The 17932-nt window shown below is 45.8% G+C and overlaps 5 non-coding genes across 5 annotated transcripts; all 5 read right to left on the bottom strand.

The window, feature by feature from the left end:
* Positions 1–815: 815 nt before the first annotated feature.
* Trnat-ggu (transfer RNA threonine (anticodon GGU)) lies at positions 816–887 on the bottom strand. The gene has a single exon. It is a non-coding gene; the product is annotated as a tRNA-Thr (tRNA).
* Positions 888–2332: 1445 nt separating this feature from the next.
* On the bottom strand, positions 2333–2404 carry Trnat-ggu (transfer RNA threonine (anticodon GGU)). The gene has a single exon. It is a non-coding gene; the product is annotated as a tRNA-Thr (tRNA).
* A 7453-nt stretch (positions 2405–9857) lies between these two features.
* On the bottom strand, positions 9858–9929 carry Trnat-ggu (transfer RNA threonine (anticodon GGU)). The gene has a single exon. It is a non-coding gene; the product is annotated as a tRNA-Thr (tRNA).
* A 2926-nt stretch (positions 9930–12855) lies between these two features.
* Positions 12856–12927, bottom strand: Trnat-ggu (transfer RNA threonine (anticodon GGU)). Its single transcript has one exon. It is a non-coding gene; the product is annotated as a tRNA-Thr (tRNA).
* A 1436-nt stretch (positions 12928–14363) lies between these two features.
* Positions 14364–14435, bottom strand: Trnat-ggu (transfer RNA threonine (anticodon GGU)). The gene has a single exon. It is a non-coding gene; the product is annotated as a tRNA-Thr (tRNA).
* Positions 14436–17932: the final 3497 nt, after the last annotated feature.

Below are 17932 nucleotides of genomic sequence, written 5' to 3'. Positions count from 1 at the left end.
GCCGAACGAGTTACTTTCCGACGTTGTTTTAGATGTGCAAGTGCCAGTCAAAACTCACGGTGACGCCACTCTGCCGACCATTTCGCTAGTTGTTGTGTGTGTTTCAAGCTCAAGGGCACCTCCAAGCAAAAAATGTTCGACAGCAACATTCAGACGGTTTCGTACTGCTCAATTGCTACATCAAAACGGTATGTTTCTTTTTCAGAACTGGAAAAACACGAGCGTGACAGCATTCGAACCTGTAATGTTCAGATCCGAAGTCCGATGCCTGATCCATTAGGCCACACGGTCACTGACGACCAACTATAAGTGGTATACGACTCGTCTCGAAACGCTCACACCCCTGAGGAATTGTGTTTTCGTTCTACACAGCCGCTGTTCCTTGCTCTTTCCCACCCATTCGTTACATTCAACCTTTTACGAGACCGACCAAATATAGACTGGGAAACAAGACCACACACTTTGTGCATTCGGAATCGAAGGCAGGGCGTCCCTCGCCGCATTTGCTACGATGGCCATTTGCTACTTCTGCAGAAGAGGCGGTGTCGACGACGACGACGACGACGACGACGACGACGACGACGACGACGACTGCGAGAGGCTCTGAGATATGTCAGAAATACATCTATAAAATGTAATTCAGACTACCTCGTCCCACCTTATGCTGTACCGCTTTGGCAAATGCTTTATCTTCGCCATTCGCCTTAATCACATCTGAGAGTAATTCTTAATAAAACGCCTGTCGCTAATTGTTCGTCATCACAAATACTGTTTGCTATACGGCCACGACGCGCAACTGATTTCCAACATTCGTCTTCCTCCTGTGAGGATGGAACTTACGACCCCTGGTTTACCAGACCAGTGCTCTACCACTGAGCTAAAGAGGCGCGGCCTACAGGTAATCTTACGTACTTCGTTCTTACAGTCGTCTACATCATGAGACTTCAGCTGACAACACTTCATATTACCTGCTAATATTTGCAGCTATGGCGACCCATTACTGCTTGGCTACACATCCGACACGTAACCGATGTGCTCTCCAAACAACAACACTTCCATTTCAGAACATGTCTTTCACTCATGTCTACAAAATCACCTTCACCTTCAAATACAGTTTCCTTGCGACTGACAGATGTAGGCAAAGTTTAAAGTTGCTATTTCCATTACATCACGTTAATCAGAAAAACGGTAATTTACATCTGCAGCGGAACAAAATTCCGTTCCGCCCAGCGTGGGGCTAGAACCCACGATCCTGGGATTAAGAGTCTCCCGCTCTACCGACTGAGCTATCCTGCTGCCTCAGTGAACACCTGCCGGGTAGCACGTCACACAGTAATCGTTTGGGTTGGGTGGTCCCATACAGAATCTCTCCATGCTGCCTAATGTTTTCCTAACGTCACACTCGTCACGTACTTCACTTTTATTTCATAATCATTTCTGAGAGGTAAAGGAATTGCATGACAACATGCAGAGCTAGTGGCGTCAAAATTAACACACATACTTGATGTGACTCAAAAGCAGAACGAGTTACTTTCCGACGTTGTTTTAGATGTGCAATTGCCAGTCAAAACTCGCGATTACGGCACTCTGCCGACCATTTTGCTAGTTAACACCGGTCTAGTTGTGTGTGTTTCAACCTCAAGTGCATCTCCAAGAAAAAAATGGTCGACAGCAACATTCAGACGGTTTCGTACTGCTCAATTGCTACATCAAAACGGTATGTTTCTTTTTCAGAACTGGAAAAACACGAGCGTGACAGCATTCGAACCTGTAATGTTCAGATCCGAAGTCCGATGCCTGATCCATTAGGCCACACGGTCACTGACGACCAACTATAAGTGGTATACGACTCGTCTCGAAACGCTCACACCCCTGAGGAATTGTGTTTTCGTTCTACACAGCCGCTGTTCCTTGCTCTTTCCCACCCATTCGTTACATTCAACCTTTTACGAGACCGACCAAATATAGACTGGGAAACAAGACCACACACTTTGTGCATTCGGAATCGAAGGCAGGGCGTCCCTCGCCGCATTTGCTACGATGGCCATTTGCTACTTCTGCAGAAGAGGCGGTGTCGACGACGACGACGACGACGACGACGACGACGACCGCGAGAGGCTCTGAGATATGTCAGAAATACATCTATAAAATGTAATTCAGACTACCTCGTCCCACCTTATGCTGTACCGCTTTGGCAAATGCTTTATCTTCGCCATTCGCCTTAATCACATCTGAGAGTAATTCTTAATAAAACGCCTGTCGCTAATTGTTCGTCATCACAAATACTGTTTGCTATACGGCCACGACGCGCAACTGATTTCCAACATTCGTCTTCCTCCTGTGAGGATGGAACTTACGACCCCTGGTTTACCAGACCAGTGCTCTACCACTGAGCTAAAGAGGCGCGGCCTACAGGTAATCTTACGTACTTCGTTCTTACAGTCGTCTACATCATGAGACTTCAGCTGACAACACTTCATATTACCTGCTAATATTTGCAGCTATGGCGACCCATTACTGCTTGGCTACACATCCGACACGTAACCGATGTGCTCTCCAAACAACAACACTTCCATTTCAGAACATGTCTTTCACTCATGTCTACAAAATCACCTTCACCTTCAAATACAGTTTCCTTGCGACTGACAGATGTAGGCAAAGTTTAAAGTTGCTATTTCCATTACATCACGTTAATCAGAAAAACGGTAATTTACATCTGCAGCGGAACAAAATTCCGTTCCGCCCAGCGTGGGGCTAGAACCCACGATCCTGGGATTAAGAGTCTCCCGCTCTACCGACTGAGCTATCCTGCTGTCTCAGTGAACACCTGCCGGGTAGCACGTCACACAGTAATCGTTTGGGTTGGGTGGTCCCATACAGAATCTCTCCATGCTGCCTAATGTTTTCCTAACGTCACACTCGTCACGTACTTCACATTTATTTCATAATCATTTCTGAGAGGTAAAGGAATTGCATGACAACATGCAGAGCTAGTGGCGTCAAAATTAACACACATACTTGATGTGACTCAAAAGCAGAACGAGTTACTTTCCGACGTTGTTTTAGATGTGCAATTGCCAGTCAAAACTCGCGATTACGGCACTCTGCCGACCATTTTGCTAGTTAACACCGGTCTAGTTGTGTGTGTTTCAACCTCAAGTGCATCTCCAAGAAAAAAATGGTCGACAGCAACATTCAGACGGTTTCGTACTGCTCAATTGCTACATCAAAACGGTATGTTTCTTTTTCAGAACTGGAAAAACACGAGCGTGACAGCATTCGAACCTGTAATCTTCAGATCCGAAGTCCGATGCCTGATCCATTAGGCCACACGGTCACTGACGACCAACTATAAGTTGTATACGACTCGTCTCGAAACGCTCACACCCCTGAGGAATTGTGTTTTCGTTCTACACAGCCGCTGTTCCTTGCTCTTTCCCACCCATTCGTTACATTCAACCTTTTACGAGACCGACCAAATATAGACTGGGAAACACGACCACACACTTTGTGCATTCGGAATCGAAGGCAGGGCGTCCCTCGCCGCATTTGCTACGATGGCCATTTGCTACTTCTGCAGAAGAGGCGGTGTCGACGACGACGACGACGACGACGACCGCGAGAGGCTCTGAGATATGTCAGAGATACATCTATAAAATGTAATTCAGACTAAATCGTCCCACCTTATGCTGTACCCCTTTGGCAAATGCTTTATCTTCGCCATTCGCCTTAATCACATCTGAGAGTAATTCTTAATAAAACGCCTGTCGTTAATTGTTCGTCATCACAAATACTGTTTGCTATACGGCCACGACGCGCAACTGATTTCCAACATTCGTCTTCCTCCTGAGAGGATGGAACTTACGACCCCTGGTTTACCAGTCCAGTGCTCTACCACTGAGCTAAAGAGGCGCGGCCTAGCGGTGCTCTTGCGTACTTCGTTCTTACAGTCGTCTACATCATGAGACTTCAGCTGACAACACTTCATATTACCTGCTAATATTTGCAGCTATGGCGACCCATTACTGCTTGGCTACACATCCGACACGTAACCGATGTGCTCTCCAAACAACAACACTTCCATTTCAGAACATGTCTTTCACTCATGTCTACAAAATCACCTTCACCTTCAAATACAGTTTCCTTGCGACTGACAGATGTAGGCAAAGTTTAAAGTTGCTATTTCCATTACATCACGTTAATCAGAAAAACGGTAATTTACATCTGCAGCGGAACAAAATTCCGTTCCGCCCAGCGTGGGGCTAGAACCCACGATCCTGGGATTAAGAGTCTCCCGCTCTACCGACTGAGCTATCCTGCTGCCTCAGTGAACACCTGCCGGGTAGCACGTCACACAGTAATCGTTTGGGTTGGGTGGTCCCATACAGAATCTCTCCATGCTGCCTAATGTTTTCCTAACGTCACACTCGTCACGTACTTCACTTTTATTTCATAATCATTTCTGAGAGGTAAAGGAATTGCATGACAACATGCAGAGCTAGTGGCGTCAAAATTAACACACATACTTGATGTGACTCAAAAGCAGAACGAGTTACTTTCCGACGTTGTTTTAGATGTGCAATTGCCAGTCAAAACTCGCGATTACGGCACTCTGCCGACCATTTTGCTAGTTAACACCGGTCTAGTTGTGTGTGTTTCAACCTCAAGTGCATCTCCAAGAAAAAAATGGTCGACAGCAACATTCAGACGGTTTCGTACTGCTCAATTGCTACATCAAAACGGTATGTTTCTTTTTCAGAACTGGAAAAACACGAGCGTGACAGCATTCGAACCTGTAATGTTCAGATCCGAAGTCCGATGCCTGATCCATTAGGCCACACGGTCACTGACGACCAACTATAAGTTGTATACGACTCGTCTCGAAACGCTCACACCCCTGAGGAATTGTGTTTTCGTTCTACACAGCCGCTGTTCCTTGCTCTTTCCCACCCATTCGTTACATTCAACCTTTTACGAGACCGACCAAATATAGACTGGGAAACACGACCACACACTTTGTGCATTCGGAATCGAAGGCAGAGCGTCCCTCGCCGCATTTGCTACGATGGCCATTTGCTACTTCTGCAGAAGAGGCGGTGTCGACGACGACGACGACGACGACGACCGCGAGAGGCTCTGAGATATGTCAGAAATACATCTATAAAATGTAATTCAGACTAAATCGTCCCACCTTATGCTGTACCCCTTTGGCAAATGCTTTATATTCGCCATTCGCCTTAATCACATCTGAGAGTAATTCTTAATAAAACGCCTGTAGTTAATTGTTCGTCATCACAAATACTGTTTGCTATACGGCCACGACGCGCAACTGATTTCCAAAATTCGTCTTCCTCCTGAGAGGATGGAACTTACGACCCCTGGTTTACCAGTCCAGTGCTCTACCACTGAGCTAAAGAGGCGCGGCCTAGCGGTGCTCTTGCGTACTTCGTTCTTACAGTCGTCTACATCATCAGACTTCAGCTGACAACACTTCATATTACCGGCTAATATTTGCACCTATGGCGACCCATTACTGCTTGGCTACACATCTGACACGTAACCGATGTGCTCTCCAAACAACAACACTTGCATTTCAGAACATGTCTTTCACTCATGTCTACAAAATCACCTTCACCTTCAATTACAGTTTCCTTGCGACTGACAGATGTAGGCGAAGTTTAAAGTTGCTATTTCCATTACATAACGTTAATCAGAAAAACGGTAATTTACATCTGCAGCGGAACAAAATTCCGTTCCGCCCAGCGTGGGGCTAGAACCCACGATCCTGGGATTAAGAGTCTCCCGCTCTACCGACTGAGCTATCCTGCTGCCTCAGTGAACATCTGCCGGGTAGCACGTCACACAGTAATCGTTTGGGTTGGGTGGTCCCATACAGAATCTCTCCATGCTGCCTAATGTTTTCCTAACGTCACACTCGTCACGTACTTCACTTTTATTTCATAATCATTTCTGAGAGGTAAAGGAATTGCATGACAACATGCAGAGCTAGTGGCGTCAAAATTAACACACATACTTGATGTGACTCAAAAGCAGAACGAGTTACTTTCCGACGTTGTTTTAGATGTGCAATTGCCAGTCAAAACTCGCGATTACGGCACTCTGCCGACCATTTTGCTAGTTAACACCGGTCTAGTTGTGTGTGTTTCAACCTCAAGTGCATCTCCAAGAAAAAAATGGTCGACAGCAACATTCAGACGGTTTCGTACTGCTCAATTGCTACATCAAAACGGTATGTTTCTTTTTCAGAACTGGAAAAACACGAGCGTGACAGCATTCGAACCTGTAATCTTCAGATCCGAAGTCCGATGCCTGATCCATTAGGCCACACGGTCACTGACGACCAACTATAAGTTGTATACGACTCGTCTCGAAACGCTCACACCCCTGAGGAATTGTGTTTTCGTTCTACACAGCCGCTGTTCCTTGCTCTTTCCCACCCATTCGTTACATTCAACCTTTTACGAGACCGACCAAATATAGACTGGGAAACACGACCACACACTTTGTGCATTCGGAATCGAAGGCAGGGCGTCCCTCGCCGCATTTGCTACGATGGCCATTTGCTACTTCTGCAGAAGAGGCGGTGTCGACGACGACGACGACGACGACGACCGCGAGAGGCTCTGAGATATGTCAGAAATACATCTATAAAATGTAATTCAGACTAAATCGTCCCACCTTATGCTGTACCCCTTTGGCAAATGCTTTATCTTCGCCATTCGCCTTAATCACATCTGAGAGTAATTCTTAATAAAACGCCTGTAGTTAATTGTTCGTCATCACAAATACTGTTTGCTATACGGCCACGACGCGCAACTGATTTCCAACATTCGTCTTCCTCCTGAGAGGATGGAACTTACGACCCCTGGTTTACCAGTCCAGTGCTCTACCACTGAGCTAAAGAGGCGCGGCCTAGCGGTGCTCTTGCGTACTTCGTTCTTACAGTCGTCTACATCATGAGACTTCAGCTGACAACACTTCATATTACCTGCTAATATTTGCAGCTATGGCGACCCATTACTGCTTGGCTACACATCCGACACGTAACCGATGTGCTCTCCAAACAACAACACTTGCATTTCAGAACATGTCTTTCACTCATGTCTACAAAATCACCTTCACCTTCAATTACAGTTTCCTTGCGACTGACAGATGTAGGCGAAGTTTAAAGTTGCTATTTCCATTACATAACGTTAATCAGAAAAACGGTAATTTACATCTGCAGCGGAACAAAATTCCGTTCCGCCCAGCGTGGGGCTAGAACCCACGATCCTGGGATTAAGAGTCTCCCGCTCTACCGACTGAGCTATCCAGCTGCCTCAGTGAACATCTGCCGGGTAGCACGTCACACAGTAATCGTTTGGGTTGGGTGGTCCCATACAGAATCTCTCCATGCTGCCTAATGTTTTCCTAACGTCACACTCGTCACGTACTTCACTTTTATTTCATAATCATTTCTGAGAGGTAAAGGAATTGCATGACAACATGCAGAGCTAGTGGCGTCAAAATTAACACACATACTTGATGTGACTCAAAAGCAGAACGAGTTACTTTCCGACGTTGTTTTAGATGTGCAATTGCCAGTCAAAACTCGCGATTACGGCACTCTGCCGACCATTTTGCTAGTTAACACCGGTCTAGTTGTGTGTGTTTCAACCTCAAGTGCATCTCCAAGAAAAAAATGGTCGACAGCAACATTCTGACGGTTTCGTACTGCTCAATTGCTACATCAAAACGGTATGTTTCTTTTTCAGAACTGGAAAAACACGAGCGTGACAGCATTCGAACCTGTAATCTTCAGATCCGAAGTCCGATGCCTGATCCATTAGGCCACACGGTCACTGACGACCAACTATAAGTTGTATACGACTCGTCTCGAAACGCTCACACCCCTGAGGAATTGTGTTTTCGTTCTACACAGCCGCTGTTCCTTGCTCTTTCCCACCCATTCGTTACATTCAACCTTTTACGAGACCGACCAAATATAGACTGGGAAACACGACCACACACTTTGTGCATTCGGAATCGAAGGCAGGGCGTCCCTCGCCGCATTTGCTACGATGGCCATTTGCTACTTCTGCAGAAGAGGCGGTGTCGACGACGACGACGACGACGACCGCGAGAGGCTCTGAGATATGTCAGAAATACATCTATAAAATGTAATTCAGACTAAATCGTCCCACCTTATGCTGTACCCCTTTGGCAAATGCTTTATCTTCGCCATTCGCCTTAATCACATCTGAGAGTAATTCTTAATAAAACGCCTGTCGTTAATTGTTCGTCATCACAAATACTGTTTGCTATACGGCCACGACGCGCAACTGATTTCCAACATTCGTCTTCCTCCTGAGAGGATGGAACTTACGACCCCTGGTTTACCAGTCCAGTGCTCTACCACTGAGCTTAAGAGGCGCGGCCTAGCGGTGCTCTTGCGTACTTCGTTCTTACAGTCGTCTACATCATGAGACTTCAGCTGACAACACTTCATATTACCTGCTAATATTTGCAGCTATGGCGACCCATTACTGCTTGGCTACACATCCGACACGTAACCGATGTGCTCTCCAAACAACAACACTTCCATTTCAGAACATGTCTTTCACTCATGTCTACAAAATCACCTTCACCTTCAAATACAGTTTCCTTGCGACTGACAGATGTAGGCAAAGTTTAAAGTTGCTATTTCCATTACATCACGTTAATCAGAAAAACGGTAATTTACATCTGCAGCGGAACAAAATTCCGTTCCGCCCAGCGTGGGGCTAGAACCCACGATCCTGGGATTAAGAGTCTCCCGCTCTACCGACTGAGCTATCCTGCTGCCTCAGTGAACACCTGCCGGGTAGCACGTCACACAGTAATCGTTTGGGTTGGGTGGTCCCATACAGAATCTCTCCATGCTGCCTAATGTTTTCCTAACGTCACACTCGTCACGTACTTCACTTTTATTTCATAATCATTTCTGAGAGGTAAAGGAATTGCATGACAACATGCAGAGCTAGTGGCGTCAAAATTAACACACATACTTGATGTGACTCAAAAGCAGAACGAGTTACTTTCCGACGTTGTTTTAGATGTGCAATTGCCAGTCAAAACTCGCGATTACGGCACTCTGCCGACCATTTCGCTAGTTGTTGTGTGTGTTTCAAGCTCAAGGGCACCTCCAAGCAAAAAATGTTCGACAGCAACATTCAGACGGTTTCGTACTGCTCAATTGCTACATCAAAACGGTATGTTTCTTTTTCAGAACTGGAAAAACACGAGCGTGACAGCATTCGAACCTGTAATGTTCAGATCCGAAGTCCGATGCCTGATCCATTAGGCCACACGGTCACTGACGACCAACTATAAGTGGTATACGACTCGTCTCGAAACGCTCACACCCCTGAGGAATTGTGTTTTCGTTCTACACAGCCGCTGTTCCTTGCTCTTTCCCACCCATTCGTTACATTCAACCTTTTACGAGACCGACCAAATATAGACTGGGAAACAAGACCACACACTTTGTGCATTCGGAATCGAAGGCAGGGCGTCCCTCGCCGCATTTGCTACGATGGCCATTTGCTACTTCTGCAGAAGAGGCGGTGTCGACGACGACGACGACGACGACGACCGCGAGAGGCTCTGAGATATGTCAGAAATACATCTATAAAATGTAATTTAGACTACCTCGTCCCACCTTATGCTGTACCGCTTTGGCAAATGCTTTATCTTCGCCATTCGCCTTAATCACATCTGAGAGTAATTCTTAATAAAACGCCTGTCGCTAATTGTTCGTCATCACAAATACTGTTTGCTATACGGCCACGACGCGCAACTGATTTCCAACATTCGTCTTCCTCCTGTGAGGATGGAACTTACGACCCCTGGTTTACCAGACCAGTGCTCTACCACTGAGCTAAAGAGGCGCGGCCTACAGGTAATCTTACGTACTTCGTTCTTACAGTCGTCTACATCATGAGACTTCAGCTGACAACACTTCATATTACCTGCTAATATTTGCAGCTATGGCGACCCATTACTGCTTGGCTACACATCCGACACGTAACCGATGTGCTCTCCAAACAACAACACTTCCATTTCAGAACATGTCTTTCACTCATGTCTACAAAATCACCTTCACCTTCAAATACAGTTTCCTTGCGACTGACAGATGTAGGCAAAGTTTAAAGTTGCTATTTCCATTACATCACGTTAATCAGGAAAACGGTAATTTACATCTGCAGCGGAACAAAATTCCATTCCGCCCAGCGTGGGGCTAGAACCCACGATCCTGGGATTAAGTGTCTCCCGCTCTACCGACTGAGCTATCCTGCTGCCTCAGTGAACACCTGCCGGGTAGCACGTCACACAGTAATCGTTTGGGTTGGGTGGTCCCATACAGAATCTCTCCATGCTGCCTAATGTTTTCCTAACGTCACACTCGTCACGTACTTCACATTTATTTCATAATCATTTCTGAGAGGTAAAGGAATTGCATGACAACATGCAGAGCTAGTGGCGTCAAAATTAACACACATACTTGATGTGACTCAAAAGCAGAACGAGTTACTTTCCGACGTTGTTTTAGATGTGCAATTGCCAGTCAAAACTCGCGATTACGGCACTCTGCCGACCATTTTGCTAGTTAACACCGGTCTAGTTGTGTGTGTTTCAACCTCAAGTGCATCTCCAAGAAAAAAATGGTCGACAGCAACATTCAGACGGTTTCGTACTGCTCAATTGCTACATCAAAACGGTATGTTTCTTTTTCAGAACTGGAAAAACACGAGCGTGACAGCATTCGAACCTGTAATCTTCAGATCCGAAGTCCGATGCCTGATCCATTAGGCCACACGGTCACTGACGACCAACTATAAGTTGTATACGACTCGTCTCGAAACGCTCACACCCCTGAGGAATTGTGTTTTCGTTCTACACAGCCGCTGTTCCTTGCTCTTTCCCACCCATTCGTTACATTCAACCTTTTACGAGACCGACCAAATATAGACTGGGAAACACGACCACACACTTTGTGCATTCGGAATCGAAGGCAGGGCGTCCCTCGCCGCATTTGCTACGATGGCCATTTGCTACTTCTGCATAAGAGGCGGTGTCGACGACGACGACCGCGAGAGGCTCTGAGATATGTCAGAAATACATCTATAAGATGTAATTCAGACTAAATCGTCCCACCTTATGCTGTACCCCTTTGGCAAATGCTTTATCTTCGCCATTCGCCTTAATCACATCTGAGAGTAATTCTTAATAAAACGCCTGTAGTTAATTGTTCGTCATCACAAATACTGTTTGCTATACGGCCACGACGCGCAACTGATTTCCAACATTCGTCTTCCTCCTGAGAGGATGGAACTTACGACCCCTGGTTTACCAGTCCAGTGCTCTACCACTGAGCTAAAGAGGCGCGGCCTAGCGGTGCTCTTGCGTACTTCGTTCTTACAGTCGTCTACATCATCAGACTTCAGCTGACAACACTTCATATTACCGGCTAATATTTGCACCTATGGCGACCCATTACTGCTTGGCTACACATCTGACACGTAACCGATGTGCTCTCCAAACAACAACACTTGCATTTCAGAACATGTCTTTCACTCATGTCTACAAAATCACCTTCACCTTCAATTACAGTTTCCTTGCGACTGACAGATGTAGGCGAAGTTTAAAGTTGCTATTTCCATTACATAACGTTAATCAGAAAAACGGTAATTTACATCTGCAGCGGAACAAAATTCCGTTCCGCCCAGCGTGGGGCTCGAACCCACGATCCTGGGATTAAGAGTCTCACGCTGTACTGACTGAGCTATCCGGCTGCCTCAGTGAACACCTGCCGGGTAGCACGTCACACAGTACTCGTTTGGGTTGGGTGGTCCCATACAGAATCTCGCCACGCTGCCTAATGTTTTTCTAACGTCACACTCGTCACGTACTTCACTTTTATTTCATAATCATTTCTGAGAGGTAAAGGAACTGCATGACAACATGCAGAGCAAGTGGCGTCAAAATTAACACACATACTTGATGTGACTCAAAAGCCGAACGAGTTACTTTCCGACGTTGTTTTAGATGTGTAAGTGCCAGTCAAAACTCACGGTGACGCCACTCTGCCGACCATTTCGCTAGTTGTTGTGTGTGTTTCAAGCTCAAGGGCACCTCCAAGCAAAAAATGTTCGACAGCAACATTCAGACGGTTTCGTACTGCTCAATTGCTACATCAAAACGGTATGTTTCTTTTTCAGAACTGGAAAAACACGAGCGTGACAGCATTCGAACCTGTAATGTTCAGATCCGAAGTCCGATGCCTGATCCATTAGGCCACACGGTCACTGACGACCAACTATAAGTGGTATACGACTCGTCTCGAAACGCTCACACCCCTGAGGAATTGTGTTTTCGTTCTACACAGCCGCTGTTCCTTGCTCTTTCCCACCCATTCGTTACATTCAACCTTTTACGAGACCGACCAAATATAGACTGGGAAACAAGACCACACACTTTGTGCATTCGGAATCGAAGGCAGGGCGTCCCTCGCCGCATTTGCTACGATGGCCATTTGCTACTTCTGCAGAAGAGGCGGTGTCGACGACGACGACGACGACGACGACGACGACCGCGAGAGGCTCTGAGATATGTCTGAAATACATCTATAAAATGTAATTCAGACTACCTCGTCCCACCTTATGCTGTACCGCTTTGGCAAATGCTTTATCTTCGCCATTCGCCTTAATCACATCTGAGAGTAATTCTTAATAAAACGCCTGTCGGTAATTGTTCGTCATAACAAATACTGTTTGCTATACGGCCACGACGCGCAACTGATTTCCAACATTCGTCTTCCTCCTGTGAGGATGGAACTTACGACCCCTGGTTTACCAGACCAGTGCTCTACCACTGAGCTAAAGAGGCGCGGCCTACAGGTAATCTTACGTACTTCGTTCTTACAGTCGTCTACATCATGAGACTTCAGCTGACAACACTTCATATTACCTGCTAATATTTGCAGCTATGGCGACCCATTACTGCTTGGCTACACATCCGACACGTAACCGATGTGCTCTCCAAACAACAACACTTCCATTTCAGAACATGTCTTTCACTCATGTCTACAAAATCACCTTCACCTTCAAATACAGTTTCCTTGCGACTGACAGATGTAGGCAAAGTTTAAAGTTGCTATTTCCATTACATCACGTTAATCAGAAAAACGGTAATTTACATCTGCAGCGGAACAAAATTCCGTTCCGCCCAGCGTGGGGCTAGAACCCACGATCCTGGGATTAAGTGTCTCCCGCTCTACCGACTGAGCTATCCTGCTGCCTCAGTGAACACCTGCCGGGTAGCACGTCACACAGTAATCGTTTGGGTTGGGTGGTCCCATACAGAATCTCTCCATGCTGCCTAATGTTTTCCTAACGTCACACTCGTCACGTACTTCACATTTATTTCATAATCATTTCTGAGAGGTAAAGGAATTGCATGACAACATGCAGAGCTAGTGGCGTCAAAATTAACACACATACTTGATGTGACTCAAAAGCAGAACGAGTTACTTTCCGACGTTGTTTTAGATGTGCAATTGCCAGTCAAAACTCGCGATTACGGCACTCTGCCGACCATTTTGCTAGTTAACACCGGTCTAGTTGTGTGTGTTTCAACCTCAAGTGCATCTCCAAGAAAAAAATGGTCGACAGCAACATTCAGACGGTTTCGTACTGCTCAATTGCTACATCAAAGCGGTATGTTTCTTTTTCAGAACTGGAAAAACACGAGCGTGACAGCATTCGAACCTGTAATCTTCAGATCCGAAGTCCGATGCCTGATCCATTAGGCCACACGGTCACTGACGACCAACTATAAGTTGTATACGACTCGTCTCGAAACGCTCACACCCCTGAGGAATTGTGTTTTCGTTCTACACAGCCGCTGTTCCTTGCTCTCTCCCACCCATTCGTTACATTCAACCTTTTACGAGACCGACCAAATATAGACTGGGAAACACGACCACACACTTTGTGCATTCGGAATCGAAGGCAGGGCGTCCCTCGCCGCATTTGCTACGATGGCCATTTGCTACTTCTGCAGAAGAGGCGGTGTCGACGACGACGACGACGACGACGACCGCGAGAGGCTCTGAGATATGTCAGAAATACATCTATAAAATGTAATTCAGACCAAATCGTCCCACCTTATGCTGTACCCCTTTGGCAAATGCTTTATCTTCGCCATTCGCCTTAATCACATCTGAGAGTAATTCTTAATAAAACGCCTGTCGTTAATTGTTCGTCATCACAAATACTGTTTGCTATACGGCCACGACGCGCAACTGATTTCCAACATTCGTCTTCCTCCTGTGAGGATGGAACTTACGACCCCTGGTTTACCAGACCAGTGCTCTACCACTGAGCTAAAGAGGCGCGGCCTACGGGTAATCTTACGTACTTTGTTCTTACAGTCGTCTACATCATGAGACTTCAGCTGACAACACTTCATATTACCGGCTAATATTTGCAGCTATGGCGACCCATTACTGCTTGGCTACACATCCGACACGTAACCGATGTGCTCTCCAAACAACAACACTTGCATTTCAGAACATGTCTTTCACTCATGTCTACAAAATCACCTTCACCTTCAAATACAGTTTCCTTGCGACTGACAGATGTAGGCAAAGTTTAAAGTTGCTATTTCCATTACATCACGTTAATCAGAAAAACGGTAATTTACATCTGCAGCGGAACAAAATTCCGTTCCGCCCAGCGTGGGGCTAGAACCCACGATCCTGGGATTAAGAGTCTCACGCTCTACCGACTGAGCTATCCCGCTGCCTCAGTGAACAGCTGCCGGGTAGCACGTCACACAGTACTCGTTTGGGTTGGGTGGTCCCATACAGAATCTCTCCATGCTGCCTAATGTTTTCCTAGCGTCACACTCGTCACGTACTTCACTTTTATTTCATAATCATTTCTGAGAGGTAAAGGAATTGCATGACAACATGCAGAGCTAGTGGCGTCAAAATTAACACACATACTTGATGTGACTCAAAAGCAGAACGAGTTACTTTCCGACGTTGTTTTAGATGTGCAATTGCCAGTCAAAACTCGCGATTACGGCACTCTGCCGACCATTTTGCTAGTTAACACCGGTCTAGTTGTGTGTGTTTCAAGCTCAAGTGCATCTCCAAGAAAAAAAATGGTCGACAGCAACATTCAGACGGTTTCGTACTGCTCAATTGCTACATTAAAACGGTATGTTTCTTTTTCAGAACTGGAAAAACACGAGCGTGACAGCATTCGAACCTGTAATCTTCAGATCCGAAGTCCGATGCCCGATCCATTTTTTTTTTTTTTTTTTTTTTTTTTTTTTTTTTTTTTTTTTTTTTTTTGCACTCGTAAAGTCGTCCCCGCACTAACGTCTTTTGTCTTCACTCTGAGCGGCCGATAGGAGAGTTGAATCCACCATGTCGAAAAAGGCTGTAAGCACTCCATCCTATATTGGCTGTGAAATGATTGTGTGGCTTAAAAAGTTTGCAAAATCAGCTTTATAGCTTTTCGTCTTCTGCAGTCGGTGGTGCTGTATCATTAAATACAGAAGAAAGTCTTCTTTACTCGTTTCGTTCACATTGAAAAGATAGTAAACTGTGTGGCCTTTAAGCCAGTTTACTGAATTTCGTTTGGTCTGCGGGTAAGGCACCACCTCCGGAGTGAGGAAATCGGCTGGCGTTATGGTGGCAGGGCATGTTCTAGTGATGCTTGCCAACAACTGTCTTATGACCGTCCAAACATCTCGGACTGTTTCGCAGACAAATCTGTGTTCCTCGCTATGTTGTACCCGGCATATGTTGCATAAGGGTGAATCGGCCAGATGAATGGAATGGAGCCTGGCATTGGTTGCTATTTTACGGTTCACCGTTAGATACCAAGTCGCTCGCACGTGAGACGGTAAATGTCGTGAATGAATATTATCCCAAATGACCCGCCAATTGTGAGCTGGATATTTCTCTTCGATGTTATTCCGGGATGTGGACTCGATCAAAGTCTTATACAATTGCTTCACCACCGTTATTTCCTTCTCCGGAATTCTTTGTCGAGCATAACTATATTCCAAAAGGAAGTATTGTAAATGGTAAAGGTCGTGTGGAATATGATGTACATCAATCGGGGGGTTGATGTCCGCCGGTGATATTTCGTTGAGCAGGTGAGCAGTGAGACAATGTGGAGATTTTGTCCACACCTTATACACACTGCTTAGATAGAGCGCCTGTGCCTTCTTATAAACATCAGTGAGGTTTAATCCGCCCTTCCGAGTAGGGAGCGTCAACGTAACAAATTTAACTTTGAAGGTATTGCCTCTGGTCACGAAATGGCCAAGAGCGGACAGCACTCTATTCGCAATGCCATTGGGAAGAGGCAACACTTTGGCTACATAGTTGATCTTCGAGACGATATAGGTGTTGACCAGTTCAACTTTTTGGAGAGCATTCAGTTGCCTCATACTATGCTGTTGTACACATGCCCTTACCTTGTGAAGTAAATCTCTATAATTTACAGCAATGGTATTCTGTATCTTCCGGCGAAACTCAAGTCCTAAGCACTTTATACTGGTAAGTTCCCGTAATCGGGCATGGTTGGGGAAATGTATTCCCCGTCCGACATTCATGATTCCAGATTTTTGCCAGTTCACCTTCGCCCCTGATGCCGCCGCATATCGTTGAAGTGTTTCAAGTGAGGACCTCACTTCTTGCGCGTTCACGACAAGAAAGCCGACATCATCTGCGTACGCACGGCACACAATCTTCTGTCTATTAATTTCCAATCCCTGCAAACGTTGAGTTAGCGTAGCAAGCAGAGGTTCTATGGCGATGGCAAAGAGAGCCATCGACATCGGACAGCCTTGCCTCACCGAACACGCGATATCAATCGCACCACTGAGGCGACCATTAATTTGGATTCACGAGGTACTATTACGGATCATATTGTCGATTACTTGCGTGAACTGGTGCTGAAATCCCAATTCTCGCATGACGTGGAAAAGGAATCGGTGGCTCACTCTGTCGAATGCTTTTTCAAAGTCTATCATTAAGAGGGCGCATTTTAATTTTCAGGCCTCCGCTACGGCTATCACATCTCTGTAATCCGTGAGCGTGTGGTAAATAGATCTATTTCTACCAACACTCGTTTGATACTGTCCTGTGATTGTGGACATGACATTTTTGAGCCGTTGGCTGAGGACACGGGCGAATAGTTTATAATCACTATTTAACAACGTGAGAGGTCTCAAGTTTGTTGGGTTGTCACTGCACGGGGTCTTGGGCAGTAAAACAACAATCCCCTGTCGAAATTCCTGCGGAATAACGTTACATGGGTTCATGAGTTCGTTACATATTGCAAGTAGTTTCGATTTCATCTGCGGCCAGAAGGTTTGATATACTTCTGCAGGTATGCCGTCCGAACCTGGAGATTTATTTTTCGGACTCCGTAGGAAAATGTCTGTTAATTCATCTTCTGTCACCTCTGTAATAAGCTGATTTGCCTCTGTGGGGCCGAGTCTCCGTGATAAATTTGTCGTAAAATCCGCAAACACGGTATCATCTGTTATTTTATTGGACATCAGGTCTCGATAGTACTCTTCAATCGCACTCAAGATTGCACTTTGTTTAGTAACTATGGCACCGGTGCTGGTTCGGATCTGTGTAAGGATTTTCCGACGGCCTCGTCGACTTTCACGTAACATGTGATACATGGCAGCCTCTTCTTCTTGCACCGTCGTAGGAACTCACGCCCGAACTTGAAAACCTTCCAACTGTTTCCGTTGCAGCGTTAAAATTTTTGCCTGAATTCTTTTGATCTGTGCAAAATTGCCGATATCGGTCGCGTCAAATTTATATAACTCCCGAAGACACTGAAAGTAAAAT

The sequence above is a fragment of the Schistocerca gregaria genome, chromosome 10 (assembly GCF_023897955.1).
Source record: "Schistocerca gregaria isolate iqSchGreg1 chromosome 10, iqSchGreg1.2, whole genome shotgun sequence".
NCBI classification, from domain to species: domain Eukaryota; kingdom Metazoa; phylum Arthropoda; class Insecta; order Orthoptera; family Acrididae; genus Schistocerca; species Schistocerca gregaria.
Note: the sequence above shows the minus strand (reverse complement) of the source record. Positions and strands in the feature narration are given on the sequence as shown.